Source organism: Acinonyx jubatus, chromosome D3 (assembly GCF_027475565.1).
Source record: "Acinonyx jubatus isolate Ajub_Pintada_27869175 chromosome D3, VMU_Ajub_asm_v1.0, whole genome shotgun sequence".
In the NCBI taxonomy this organism is placed as follows: Eukaryota; Metazoa; Chordata; class Mammalia; order Carnivora; family Felidae; genus Acinonyx; species Acinonyx jubatus.
The window spans coordinates 66,672,953-66,687,357 of NC_069392.1; the positions used below are offsets into that span (position 1 = coordinate 66,672,953).

The window sequence follows — 14,405 nt, forward strand, 5'->3', positions numbered from 1 at the left end:
CAGAAGAAAGTGTTGTGAAATTTATTGATATTGACTTTTATATTAAATATAGGCAAAAAATATATAATCTTCCCTAAGAGCAAAAAGACTTTTGAACCATTAACTCATAAAAAATTTTATTACCTAAAAATATCTATTTCATCTTTATGGGGAAGTGGGTGGGGGAATTAAGAGCCCACTTATACATTACACTGAGTAATGTGTACAATTGTTGAATCACTATATTGAACACCTGAAACTAATATAACACTGCATGTTAACTAAAATTAAAAACTTAAGGGGCGCCTGGGTGGCTCAGTCAGTTAAGCATCCAACTCTTGGTTTCGGCTCGGGTCATGATCTTGAGGTTCGTGGAATCGAGCCCTGCATCAGGTTCCATGCTGACGGCACAGAACCTGCTTGGGATTTTCTCTCTCCTTCTCTCTCAATAAACAAACAAACAAACAAACACTTTAATTTTATGTTAAATTACTTATTTAAATTTCAAGAGTCTATTTTAGTAAATATAATAGCCAGTTAGCTAGATAACTGACAAACATATATTACAGACGAAAAAATATCTTTTGACTGAGGAGGTGTATGAACAGAGACCGTTCTTCTATGGCATAGAATCATTTGGGACATCAGATGTGCACGAACAAATGCACACACATGTCCGAAGTCTCAGTTTAAAAGAAAAAATACCACTCATTATAAATGCAGCGGTGAGGAAGGATGACGTTTCCTACAACTGGAGAAGAGGTGTTCGCTGGAAACTTAGAGAAGGTGGACCCAGGTGTTCCGGATGAGGGGCTGTGACTAATCTCCTTGGCTCTGAGGTCCACAGCCCTGCCTGGACCACCCACCTGCTGGCTGTATACCCCCCCTCACCCCCCGCAAATTATGTCACTCGTCCTCCGTTCCTTCTACTGTAAAAGTCGCCTTGTCGAAGAAATGAGGTAAAATGCTTCTTGTGGCCTGGCCAATAGTAATTACTCCAGGAATACATTGGCTACCGCTTTGAAAAGGGGGAGTCAGGGACCATGGAAGGTTCAGGGCCGAACTAGTCTTCAGACATTTCAGAATAAGATTTAGGAGACCGGAATTATAAAGTAGTTGAAGAGGGAAACATCTAGGCTAGAAAAAGGACGGGCATCTTCAGGAGGGGGCATTCCCAGTGAGTGACAGGGATCACATTGGCCAAAACTCAGATCCGCGCTCTCGGACTGTTCTAGATGTGGGTCTTTGGATTAAGAAGATCAGAAACCCACTCAACCTAGCACAAATGAAAGGGAATTACTAGAAGGATACAGAGGCATCAGGAATCTGACAGAGGTATAATAGACTGTGAATCAGAAAACCAGGAACTGATTCTGGTAATGCTAGACATCTGTCTCTCTCTTCCCCGCTCCACCAACCCCTGCTTACTCATTTTGCACCTGACCCACCAAGGCTACACGTGGGAAAAGAAGGGGGAACCCAATGAACAAAGGTCTCTCAGCCTCTTCCTGCAGACTCTTGCAAGAGGGAATCTGATTGTCTCAGTTCATCCCCTGGAGCCTGGGCCACCTAAATCCAGGCCTTCTGGTCCCTTGGATCCAGTGTGTCCCTTTGATCCAAGAAGCCTGGCTGACCCTCCCAGGGTAAGTATGGCATGGTTTTTCCAGAGGGTAGCCTGACAATGAAACTTATTTCTTGCAGAGATGTAGGGGTGTATCTCTGCTCAGGTCGTCATCATGCGCGAGGCCACCATGTGGATAAGGAACTCATGCCTGTGAGGTCTGACCTTGAACCCTGAGGGGCTTGAGGAATGCCAGACTATTCTTGGGCTTTCTGTACTGTCCCTGAATCTTGTAAAACAAGATCTACTTGTCTTACGCTCCCTCACGGGGGTTCAGGGCTTTGTGTAATAGATGCGACAAACGCCTCCTGTCCTGCTGGAATTAAACAGCTGGAAATGCATCCTTTTTTACTTTACAGCTGCTTTTACAAGCTGGACTGCAAACTTCTTGAAGATATCACTTCAGGTGTGGAAATAACCTGGGAGATGGTGGAGTCCAGCCTTCCCATGTTACAGGGGTGGCAGGTCGGCTCAGGGGGGAGAGGAACCTCACCCAGCTGGATAGGGTCACACTGTGCTCCTTGCCATGCCTTACACATGGCATGCTCCCCATAAGTACCCCTCGATTTAGTTCTTATTTAGCATTCTGCTTTTTATGAGCTCAGTCGTTCCCTACTGTTACTCTCCCACCGCTAACTCCAGCCCTAGGGGATCACTTTCCATCTGCCTTTCAGACGTTGGTCCTTGGGGTTGTGTCGTGGAAGCTGAGGTGAGAGGCGTGGGTGAAACATAACCCGGTTCCATCAAGTCATTATCTCTGCAGGCCAACACCACAGTAACAGAGCACAGGCACTAGGCTGGTAACTTCCTTCCTTCTGCGGGGCCAGTGGCCGTCACCCTGACACATGATGAACCTAGTCTAGTTTCCACCTAAAGACATATCTTCTGCAGCATCTCCCAGGCCGATGCTCCGCAACAGGGATTTGGGCCACTGCTGACCTCCTCCCTGCCAGGCCCGCTTTCCTCCCGGACGCCTCCTCTGACCATGCCAGCCCACGGAAGCCTTGCTCACTTAAAATCACCCTCGTGCAGCGTAGCACGTTGTCATTTTCCCCGATATCACGTGGGTGCCAGGCTGGGCTCCTCAGCTTCTGAAGGCAGGTAACCTCTCACCCCCACCCTGCACTCTGGTGGGCACCCACTGGGTCTTCCAGTCAATGTATTGACCGATAGAGGAAAGGCGGGTAGGCAAGGAGTAGGAATGAGAAGAAAGGAGGCTATTGCTTTTTGCTAGCACCTTAAGCAAATGTGAATTAGGAAAAGCAACTGCTTAAAACAGAATCATTCTGACTCGTAAGGTGTAGGCTATGTGGTGACAAGTCAAACAAAGGCAACTTCTTGGCAACTCAGATCTGCTGCAATAAAACCCATTCCAGCGCCCACTCGTGAACTCTGCCCCCAGCAGCAGCTCTGACCTAAGCCTGCAGGCTGGGCATAAGATCAGCTACAGAGCAGAGAAGGAAGGACGCCGGGTGAGGACCACGTGAGCCCTAGGCCTCCCATTCTGGGAAACGTGGGCCTGAGGGTCCCACAGTATCTTCCTCGCAGAGACCCCCATTCGGGCCCGGAATCTCCATCATCAGAGGCCCTTTCTTTTTTTTTTTTTTTTTTTTAATTTTTTTTTTTTAACGTTTATTTATTTTTGAGACAGAGAGAGACAGAGCATGAACGGGGGAGGGTCACAGAGAGAGGGAGACACAGAATCTGAAACAGGCTCCAGGCTCTGAGCTGTCAGCACAGAGCCCGACGCGGGGATCGAACCCACAGACCGCGAGATCGTGACCTGAGCCGAAGTCGGACGCTTAACCGACCAAGCCACCCAGGCGCCCCCATCAGAGGCCCTTTCAGAGAGCTCTCCATAAGAAAACAAACCCGTAGCTGCTGCAGGAGCAAATAAAAGGCTATCTTATCCTACATGAAGGAATGTTAATCAGACTGGAGGTAAAGAGAGACCCAGGCTCAGGTGACCCGGGGAACAGGGGGCAAGCGTGGATAGGCAGGGGAGAAGCGGTGTGGGAGCCCAGCACACTGCCCACAGAAGGCACCTTGGGTGGGGTGACACATTACAGGGGGTCCTTGGGCAGCAGGGTGGGGGGTGTGAGGGTTAAGAGAGCTGGGCCAGTGGGGGGTGAGGACTAGAACCCAGGGGGGGAAGGTTCCTTGAAGACAAACCTAACTTATTCACACATGAAGATGAGTCACCCCCCCCCCCCCCCCCCCCCAGGAATCTTTCCTGCAGCACCAGCTCTGCTGGCCTCACTCCACAGAAAGAAAAATTCAGGGATCCTTCTCCCGGTGCAGAAAGCACCTGGGATGAGGAAAGGAATCAGCTGTCCCAGAGCACTCGCTAAGTGGCGGCCTCAACTTAAACACATGATCACCATTGGTTCTCAGAAGGCCAAGAATGGTTGCTGAATCAACTGTCCAAGGTCACCATTTGGAGGCTGGGGAGGCTGTCCAAGGTCACAGATCCAGGAAGTGCCATGCCTGCAATTCAAACCCAGGGGCCAAGTTGACTCTTGAGTCTGTGTTGTCCTCGACTGGCCCTCTGGAACCAGGCACACCCAGGCAAATGGAGGTGTGTACTCTCCTCGGATGTTTTGCGTTCTGCACCATTGCTCGGCCTCTCCTCACCTCCGGGGTTGGATCCTGTTCTCACCTCTGGGGGTGTGATGTAAAGCAAAGGCAAGGCCAAGACCCAGACCATTCCATTCTTGTTTCTTTGCAGGTGGCATGCATATCACGCAAGGAGCAAAACAGCATTGACAACAAAAGGTAGGCAAATGGGAAAGTGCTGAGTGGGTAGACTCCTGTACTATTTCATGTTTTGTAAACCTAGGAAATCAGTCGGATGCTGAAGCGTAAAAATAACACACTGCTTGAACCAATGAGGCGTAGATGCCAAGAGGGACAAACCAGGGGGAAGAGTCAGGTGTGCCTAAACATGTTCCTTTGGGAGGGGGGTACTGGACTGGTGCCCAGATGCTAACCAGACTGCGGCTGTGCACCTGCTGTCTTCTCCTAGAAGGGAGAGGAGGACACGCCCCCATACCCTTTGGTACAAGGATCAGATGAGCCGCTCTGCAGGGCATCACTGTGGATGTGCTTTGCTTTCCTTCCATAGCTTGACTCATGCTGAGCCTGAAGCTCGGAAGACATGCTCTCTACTCAAAACGAAATCTCACTCATCCTTTCAAGGCCTGCTTCAAGCCTCACCTCCAGTGAGAAGCCATCCCAGGCTCCTTCTGCCCTCTAGACTTATCCGCCATTCCGGCCCCCTCCTCCTCCCATCAATCTGCCCTCTCTGCCTTGCCAAACTGCTGGGACTTTCAGAATTTGCTTTTTTCTCTCTCATCTGGGACCTTTGTACCCTTGTAGCTTTTCTCAGATGCCTACCCCTGCCTCTGCCTTTGTTTAAAACCTCCAGGAAGCCTTCTCCTACCCCCCATCCACCCTTGATCCTGGTTGTGGGCTCCTGCTGAGGGTTCCCTAGCACTTTATGCTCATCCCTATGCTAAGTATCGTCTTATTCCCTATGCTTTCATTGACTGTGGTCCTTACACTAGACTTTGAGCTCCTTGAGGGCAGGGACTAAGGGTCTTACTTGCCTTGGCATTCCCAGACATGTCCCATCTGTGGAAAGTGCTCACCAAATGTTATATGAATTAATAAATGGATTTCCACTGCATTATACTGTGTCACAGTTCCTCAGATGAGCTTATAAGCTCCTTGCCTGGAGGAGTGTACAGCATCGTGTATTTCTCATGAAGTCCTCTCTGTCCCAATCTCGGTGCCTGGCACATAGTAGGTTCTTAGAAAGCACTGGTGATTTGGTTAAGTGATTACTGAATTACCCACTGCACTGAATTCCCCCAGCCACCAGGTATCCCAACGCAACCCTTAGCATGGCCAATGGAAAATTAATCGGTTGCAAGGTGCATATCTAATTACAACATCCCGCCCCTGCCACAGAGATGTTCAAATGTTAATTATAACATATGCATCTCAATAACAGACGTTAGCACTGAACGCAGCATTAATAACGCCGCTTGGACCGCCCAGTGTATACACAAAGCTTCCTTTTATCTGCCATTAGGACAGACTTTGCACTTTTAGTGCGGAAGTCCTCTTCTTTAAAGCGTTCCTGCTCCCGAAACCAAACGTCTCCCTGTAAGCTTGGACCGCGCCTAAGCCCCCCGTTCCCCCAACACAGAGGTCCCCACTCAGGGCCGCGCCGCCGTCGTGGGGTGAGAGCGTTGGCCGGCGGGTTTCGGCGAAGCCAGGATGGACTATCTCGGCTGTCTCGGCGGCATCCCCGGGGTCCCGGCGGCGCCCCGCTCTCCAGGGCCCGCCATCCCGGGAAAGAAAGGCGAACTACATTACCCAGCAGGCCTCCCGCCGCCCTCTTTCCTTTCAAGTCTTTGCACGTGGCCGGAGGGGAGGGAGGGGCCGGGACGTCACTCTCCTACATTCTCTTTCCCTGTGTCAGAGCAGGGATCATTTTTTTTTTTTTCCTTCCTCTACTCCCTCCCCCCCACCCGCCCCTCCCTCCCTCTTTCCCTTCCCTCCCTCCCTCCCCTCTCGGTTGGGTTTGTGCGCTGGGGCGCCGGATCCCCTCCGCTGCCGGGACGCGCGGAACTCGAGGCAGGAGTAGGCTCTCTCGAGCCTCCTCCCTCCCTTCCCCTTCCCTGTCCCCTTCCCCCACCCCCGACACGGGCTCGGAGCGGCGGCCGGAGGAACCCCGAGGTGAGCATCCCCCCGCCCGCCCCCCTCTTTTAGTCAGTACAGCCTGCGAATCGATTCGGGGACCCGCCAGGAGGGCTGCGTGACGTGCGCGTGCTGATAGATAAATCCGAGAAAACCGCCCCAAACAATTAACCCCCTTCCCCCTCCCTGCGCCCCCGGCCGCCGGGCGTCTGCGCCCATGCTCAGACCCCTTCTCTGTCGCGGACCGCACTCCACGGTCTCGCCCCCTCCCCAGGTTCGCCCCTTCCCCTCAGGGCTCCCGGCCCGAGTGGGGAGTCGTAGCCCTGGGGCTCCCGGGAGGAGGGGGCTCTCGGGGGCGCATGGCTGGAGCCCGGCTGGCGCTCGAGCCGCGCGGTGTAGCCGCTGTCATGTGCCGGGTTCCGAGCCGGGGGGAGGAAGAAAGCGAGCGTGATTGCTCTCCCTTTTGTTTTGAAGCCCGCATTTGCTGCATCAAGCAGTTGCTTTAGTACCAGCCAAACTTGCAGCTGTTCTGACCGCGCTCCGGCGAGGTAGGGAGCGCGGCCCTGCGTGGCGACTCCCGGCCGGAGGCTGCTGCGCTGGCGGCTGCCGGAGGGACCCCGAGAGAGTGTCTCCACGCAGCCCCTCCCTCCCGCGGTGACTGATTGTGTCTGTGGCAGCGGCCGTGCGAGGGTGTGTGCGCGCCCGTCACCGCGAGCGCGGGGATGTCTGTCGTCTAGACAGGCGGCACCCTCCCTCCGTCCCCGGTGAGCCCGCGGGCCGCGGGGGGCGCGGGGGATGGGAGCAGATGAGGAACCCGAATCGGTGGAGCCATTGCGGTTGCAGCTTTGGACATTCCCTACGGTGGTGATTCTGTTGGCTTTTTGTTATCATTCCTGTCGCCACGGTGTGATTGGGCCTGGGGAATAGATCCTTCAGGAGAAGCGGGGGTTAAGTTGACAGGCTCTGAAAAGCCAGCTCGCGGTGGCGAGTGACCCGAACGGCCGCGGCGTGGGCTCCGGCTCGGGCTCTTCAGGACGAGGAGCAGGTGACTGTCCTGGACGCGTCGCGGGTCGTGGGGGCAGGGAGGACAGGGGGCGGCGGTTCGGTCTGCGGCGACCGAGGTCTGCCCTCCCACCCCCCCCCCCCCCCAAGGGCCGCGGGCCCCAGCCTAGGTGCATCTGGAGGAGGCGGCCCGGGGACGGCGGGTGTGACTTGGGTTATGTCTTTCGACTGACGTTAAAAGACAATTGGGGGTCGGCGTTGGCTCTTGGGTTTCGTAGAGTTTTCGGGGTTGAGGCTGGGGGGCAGGTGTGAGCCAGGAGGGGGTGCGGCGTGTAAAGGGGAGGGATGCCTGGCGGCGGCCTGTGTGTCCCTACCGGAGGAGCGAGGCGTCGCCTCCCCCGCCCAGCTGTTTGTGTGTGTACACACCGCTCTGGCACGTATGGGGGGGCGGGGCGTGTGGGGGGGGACAGACCGCGGTGTAGTGGGGACACGCGTGGGCCCGACTACCCGGTGAAACGTCCCGCCAGCCCCCTCGTGGTCCCAGTTGGGCTCCTGGTCGTGTGTGTCCGCGCACGCGCGCGCCGGGTTACTTGGACAGGGGGTCCTGCGGTTGTACGACCCGGGAGCCCCTGCACTTGCGTGTGTGCGGGGTTGGCGAGGGAGTTCCGGGAGCGCGGTGGCGCGGGAGACAAGCCTTGCGTCCCTCCGCGTCCCCGACGCCCCCTGACCCGCCGGGCTGGCAGCCTGCTCGGCCGGTGGGGTGCAGGGCTGGGAGGGGCCGCGGGCGCGCGCGTGTCGCCGCCCCCGACCCTCCCAACACGTTCGGGTTGACCCTTGCTCCGGGGCGCTCTGTGGGTGCGCGTGCGCGCGCGCCCGCCTCTGCCTCGCGGGCCCCGGACAGAACGAGCGCGCTCTGCGCACCCCCTTCCAGTTTTTCGTCCTGGAGACCGTGGGGGCCGGAGGCTGCCCTGCCCGCCCGGCCCCGACCCCGGCCCCGGCCCAGCCGGGCGCTGCTGCCTGCGCTGCTACCCGGCTGCCCTGCTTGCCCGCCCGCCTCCGCCGCCGTCGCTTTCTGGGTCCCTGAGGCCGGGGGGATTATCTCCTGGGCTAGGGGCGGGCGCGCACTGGGAAGAAGCCAGTGGAGCTGCGGGCCCCGCGGCGGCTGGAGTCTCGGGAGGGCGAAAGTGACACAGCACGAGCGCCGCCGCCGAAGCTGGAGGAGAGAGGAAGGAGCCGCCCAGAGCACGGGGAGGGGCCGCGGGCTGTCCGGGCCCGGTTCCTCCTGCCCGGCCCGGGGTCTGAGCCGAAAACCTCAGGAATCCCGACTTCGAGCATGCTCAGCCAGCGCGAGGAAATTGCCAGGCTTTCAAGAAAACCCAATTGTACAGGAACAGAATGCACCGAACGAACGTTAGCGGTGCAGTCCCCCCCACAGGACGCACTCGGGTTGCCTGAGGAAACTCCCTTTGAGTATTTGAAACAGGATTCGATTTACACACAGATCATCTCCTCTGCTGTGTCAAGTGACTGTCCTAGATAATGTACGCTGGTAGGCAGTAATTTTGTAGCGCATTCTGGAGTAAGGTGTCATCGGTGATTAACAGATTGCTGTAAATAGCGTGTTTGTTTGACTTTACAGAGCGTTTCCCCCTACCCTTGAATCATCACAATTTCTTAGCAGGTTCCTGTGATGTAGGCGGGTAGTAACCCCATTTTACAGGTGAGCACACTGAGGCTCAAAAAGTGCCATGTGAGTCCCCCAGGGCCCCTCAGTGGGGAAGGGCTATGCCCCCCCCCCCCCCCCGTGATCCTGTAATTTCTCTTCGCAGCCTATGGTTTTTAATTTAAATAATGGTCATTTTTTGGGTATCTGTGTTTGAGGTTTTTTTGAGAGTAGGTCTTGGCTCCCCCAGGAAGTCCTGAGCCTCAGAAAGAGGGTAAATTATAGTGGTATTTATTGTTTGTCAAAACACTTTTTATTTGCCACCAGACCTCATGAGAATAGTCATTAAAGACAGAAGTCTGCATTGCTGGTTATTACGCATCTGATAATTTGCTAATGGCGAAAGGTTATCAGCTTTGATACATCCATTGTACCAGAATCACACCTGCATATAGTAAATACATATGGCATACATGTTTATGCAACGCATGTCTGTATTCGTATGGGTGTGTTTGGGTGTGTTGTTCATGGACCCCGTGTCCTTGTTGAGTCCAACGTTTATTCTTTAGGTACTGATTTCAAAACCATTGGTTTAACGTGTAGATCCCTGAGAAACCCAGGGTTCATCCCAGGTGATACTGTTCCCTGCCCCCTGCATCCCCAGGGATAGGGAAGCCCTGAAAAGAGCAAAGAGCTCCCACATGCCTGTAGGTACTTTGAAGAGTTCGTGTACAGGAAGGTTCTCAGACCCAGCCTGGAGTGTTACAAGGTTGGCCAACTAATCAACCACTCATTCACAAATAGAGACTGAGCACCTCCATGTTTCTGTATCTTCAAGTGCATGCAAAGGAAGTTGAACATACAGTCCCTGCCTGCCAAAAACATATTCTATCTGTGGAGATAAATGTAGGATTTTAAGTCCAGCATATGTTTATTGAGCACCTACCTTGGGCTAGATACTGTACTCTGTTTGGGGCACACAAAGATAGTATAGTAGAAACAGCTAAGTTGTAATGCAATAAAACGAGTGATTCACAGCCTACGGGAGAGAACAAATCATAAATACTTTAGAGCACTCACCCTGGGACTTAGTCAACTTCACATATGTTGGTTGGAAGTGACTCCTGATGCCAGTTCCAATTCTAGAGCAAAAGCAGGAGGGAGCAACAGAGGAAGAAGGGCTTTCTGTCCCTTGTTACCCTGGACTTCAGGCTTTTTGTAACCTCCCAGGTGGGCCTGGAGGTATGTCCTGAGGTGGACGTTAGGCAGCTAGTGGGAAATGACCCTAAAGTCAACCAACAGGTTACTCTGCTGGGCAGTGAGGAGCTGACAAGTTCTTCTCCCTGGTCCTGCTCCAGCTCTGCCGGGCTGTGATGGGCTGGGGTAGGCTATCATCAGTGATGCGCTGTGGCTTTGGTCAAGGTCTCACTCAGGCCCTTCCTGGGTTTAGTAGTTTCTGCCTTACAGGTCTGTGTAGATGTTTTAACGTGAGTCTGCTTCGTATCTGTTCGTTCCCCACCTCGCTTCTGGGGTCCCTGACACTGTCCTCCAGTTTCATCTCGGTTTTGGGGTTCACTGTCCTTGTTTTAAGGTTCTGTTGTTTGCAGTTCAGATGATGAAGGAGGAAGCAGGAGGTGGTAGGTAGGATGGAGAGAGAATCCTGAGCCCAGAGAGAGACCAGGAGGCTCAAACAGACGGGCAAATCGCAGTTTTTGGGCATTTTCCAAATGTGGTGGCATTTCTGCATAGCTTACCCGATAAACGTGGCGGCTTCTTTTGATGCTCTTTTCGGGGGGGGGGGGGGATCCTCTACCTCTCAGCCTCACGGCCGACTCACGGTCACCTGAGCTCAGTTGTTCACATTCAGGCCTTACTCTCCTGCCTCATCCTGCACACAATTTAGAACAGCGCTGTGATGGGGGCCTTCTCCCTGAATTATCACCATGCTGGCTATGACCCCTGCCTCTAATTTCTGAATTAAACCCAGGCCAAAGCTGTGATTCAGAACAGGGGGGAAACAGATAGGTCTTCGGATCCTAGGCACCCAGAGCTGGGACGGGCCTTCCTAATAAGCTGATCTCTGTGTGAAGGCCCCGAAACCTAGCGAGGTGAAATGACGTGCCCAAAGTCACCAGGAGCCCTTGGCAGAGTTGGACAAGAAATTCCAGATTTTGATACCTCGTTCAATCTTCTTTTTCTGTGCCTTCTGGAAAAAGCGGGGTTCTTACTTGCCAGAGAGAATGCTACATCTTCTCTATCTCCTCTGGTTCTGGGAAAGGCTCTGGAAGCCCTCTCTTAGTCTTGAACTTCCTTTCCTTTGAGACTGCCCTTCCCTGCCCTGTCTTTCATCTTCGGCATCCAGGAATCTGGATGAGGGCATATATTTGTGAGAAGTGGCAGGCCTGGGGGCTTTCCAGTGCACTTCAGTTTAGTCCCTTCCCTTGGCCGGGTCCTTAGGTCCCAAAAGTGTTTGCAAAGCTGGCATACATGAGCATTTTTCTGGGAAGGGGACTCACAGATTTCATTTGACCTCCCACCTGACTCAAGTACAGACAGGAACTCCTGGTGGGGGTGGTGGGGGTGGATGGGGGGGTTGCTGGGCAGTGGACGCTGCACTTGATTTGGGTTTATGGTTTGCAAAGTATTTCCCTCCGGGGATAGCATCTGCCTCTTATCTTAGCCCCGTGGAGCTGTTAGCGTTATTCCCATTTTGCATACGAAGCCTCTGAGCCTCCATGGTTAGTGACACGCCAAGTCACGGGGAAGTTGTAAGTTGTAGAACAGGGATCTGAACCCAGGTCTTCAGACTTCAAATCCAGCGCCTAGGGCTAGGATGTCACATCGTGTCACATCATCATTACAGTTTTGTGAGTGGAGTGCTTCCAGGTTTCTAGAGCTTTTTATGTCCGCTGTTGGCTCATATCCAGCATGGAGTCAGCCCCAAGTGCTGACTAACTTACTCAGGGATGGGATAGATAAAGTATGGGAGGCGGTCTTCATGGCACTAACATGTGACTGGGGCCAGCTGAGATGATTTTGTGGAAGAGGTGAATTTGGGAGTAGGTCTGAGGTCGTGGCGGACCTAGAATAGGTTTTCAGTTGGGGCGATGGCTCAAAAATGGTAAAGGAGAAATATGTGTGGTGAGCACAGTGGTTGAGAAAGTTCTGAGTAGCACGGTCAAGGGGTGCCTGTTCAAGCCTCACATCAGGGAGGGCTTCCTAAGGGAGACAACACAGGCACCGAAAGCGAATGGATGAAAAGAAATTAGCCTGGAGAGGAGCTAGAAGGGGTAAGGAACAGCGTGTGCTTAGGAGAGGAGGTCTGAGGCTGTCTGGGCAAAGGAAGGGATTGAAGCAGCAAGGTCAAGTTCAAAGGTGGAGAGGCAGACAGGAGTTTCGTGAGCCCAGCCCAGGACCTTGGCTTCTAGACTACAGGAGGAGCATGGTGGACGGGGCCCGAGGCCGAACGGAGGCATGCTGCTGTGGTTCAGAAGGGAATGCGATCTGGAGCCAGGAGGCCACTGGGCCAGTGAGGCAATGACAGGTTCCATCCAGTATCAAGTCGCAGGGGATAAGGCCTGGAGCCAGGGCCTCGTGTAGGGGGATGGAGGGAAGGTTATACATTACAAACATTTGGGGACTAAAGTCTGCAGTGGTTGCTTAGCTTTGAGGAATAAAGGAGAAGTCCCCGCGACTCCCTCCCGGCTCTCTGGCCTCACTGACAGAGGCCTCACAGCCTCTCCCCGGGTGCGAACTTGTGGCCCGGAGCACAGCACGTCTGCTGAGGTTGGGGTGAGGGGGAGGACCGCGTGAGCTCGCTGTCGGACGTGTTGAATTTGAATGGCTGGTAGGTGAGGCCAGTGGAGCCGGGCTTGACCGCACCGGGCGCAGGGGAGCAGCCCAAGGGAGGGGTGGGGGCGGGGAGCTACAGTTCGGGGAGTGAGGAAGCTCCGCTGCAGAGTGTGACCCCGGTAGACAATGAAAGACCTCTTCCTCCCATTGTCAGAGAATCCTTTGTCACGCCGGGCCCAGCCGCTGCAGCCCGGGGCGGGCGGGGATGCTGTGTCATGCGGAGGCCCAGCTGGCAGAATCCCGCGGCAGCTGAGAGCAGGCTTCAGCTGGGAGCCTTTGGAGTTGGGGGAGAAGCATTTTCATATTTCACAGCCGTGGTGAGCGGAGCCCTGTCCCAGGCGCTCAGGCCGTGAGCCAAGGGCAGGGAGGGCCAGGCAGCCTAGCTGCTCCCAGATGTGGATGCATGAAGCCACGAAGAAGCTTTTGAGACCTGCGCAAATAGTAGAGTACGATTTCAATAGGAGAGCATCGCAGAGACTTCTCTTCCTGCCGCAGCGCATTTTTAGAGGGCCGATGCGTTTTAGGCAGAGCTCAGTGCTTGCAGCTTTGAATCTTTAGGGCCTGAGATCGTGCCTGGCACTTGGTAGGTGTCCCACCGACACGGGTGCATCTGCAGGGATGTGGCCAGACTTCGGTGTCTGGGGTGGGAGGTCAGCCAGGGACGGTTCCCGCGAGCAAGTCCAAAGAGGGTATCCCAGCACTGAGTGAGAACGTGTTTAGCACCATAGCGGAGTGAACATCTTGAAAATCTTCCAGTTACCAAGCACCTAGAAACGCTGTATGAAATATAACTAGCACCCTTTCAAAGAAGAGCTGAGCTCATAGAATGTAAGGGAAATCCCCAGGGAACTCCAAAGTGAGTGGGGACAGTCAGCTTGCACTTAGGCTAGGCCGGTCCTGGGGGGTGAGGGTGGTTGTGGGGGTGTGAGGGGCAGTTACTGGTCTCAGAACCAAGGGGGTTGAGCTCTGACAAGAGGAGACGAGACGGGAGTTGGGACAGAAGGCCCTCCCCAACAGAGGCCCTCTGCCCCTGCAGAGGTTTGCAGGCTTGGAAAAAAGGATGGACTAGATGTCAGCCAGTTGGCATGGAAGTGGGGGAGGGGGAGCTTGGCGGTCTTGGCCTGGATTTGGCGTGGGGAAAAATCGACCCTGGGAACTAGAATACCTCAGGCCTGTCAGGGCTTTGGATGTCCACGACAAATGTGGTTTAGAGTCCCCAAGAGGAGGGGTTAGCATATAAAGCCTATATGCTTTATATATAAAGCATATATATATATATATATATATGCCCCCTCCAGGGGCCAGGGGCCCCCGTCCCATGGCTCTAAACTCCCAGGGGCACCAGGAAGCTTCTGGGACTCCTCACCCTTCACTGACCTGAGTCTCCTCCACTTTGGAGAGGTGCTGAAGGACCCAGGTGGCCTGAGTGAGTGAGTGAAAAGGAGGAGGAGAGAGGCCCCAATGGGAACCTTTCTGAGATGACTACATACTTTGGGAGGTGGGTGCAGGGCTGTGAAGGGCTCTTCCTGCCCCACGGCCTTATCTCTTAGCAGAAGCCTGTAGACAAGCCTGTCCAGGAAG

The 14,405-nt window shown here is 54.4% G+C and overlaps 1 protein-coding gene across 10 annotated transcripts in view; it reads left to right on the forward strand.

Annotated features, from left to right (window-relative positions):
- The first annotated feature begins 6,147 nt into the window (after nucleotides 1-6,147).
- CTIF (cap binding complex dependent translation initiation factor) overlaps nucleotides 6,148-14,405 on the forward strand; it is a 292,743-nt gene continuing 284,485 nt past the window's right edge. For 3 of the 10 annotated variants that reach the window (XM_053205574.1, XM_027068927.2, XM_027068929.2), the window contains exon 1: nucleotides 6,150-6,346. The gene's annotated coding sequence lies outside the window, so the exon portion shown is untranslated. The other 7 variants (XM_027068930.2, XM_027068931.2, XM_027068932.2 and 4 more) reach the window with 5 other exon arrangements.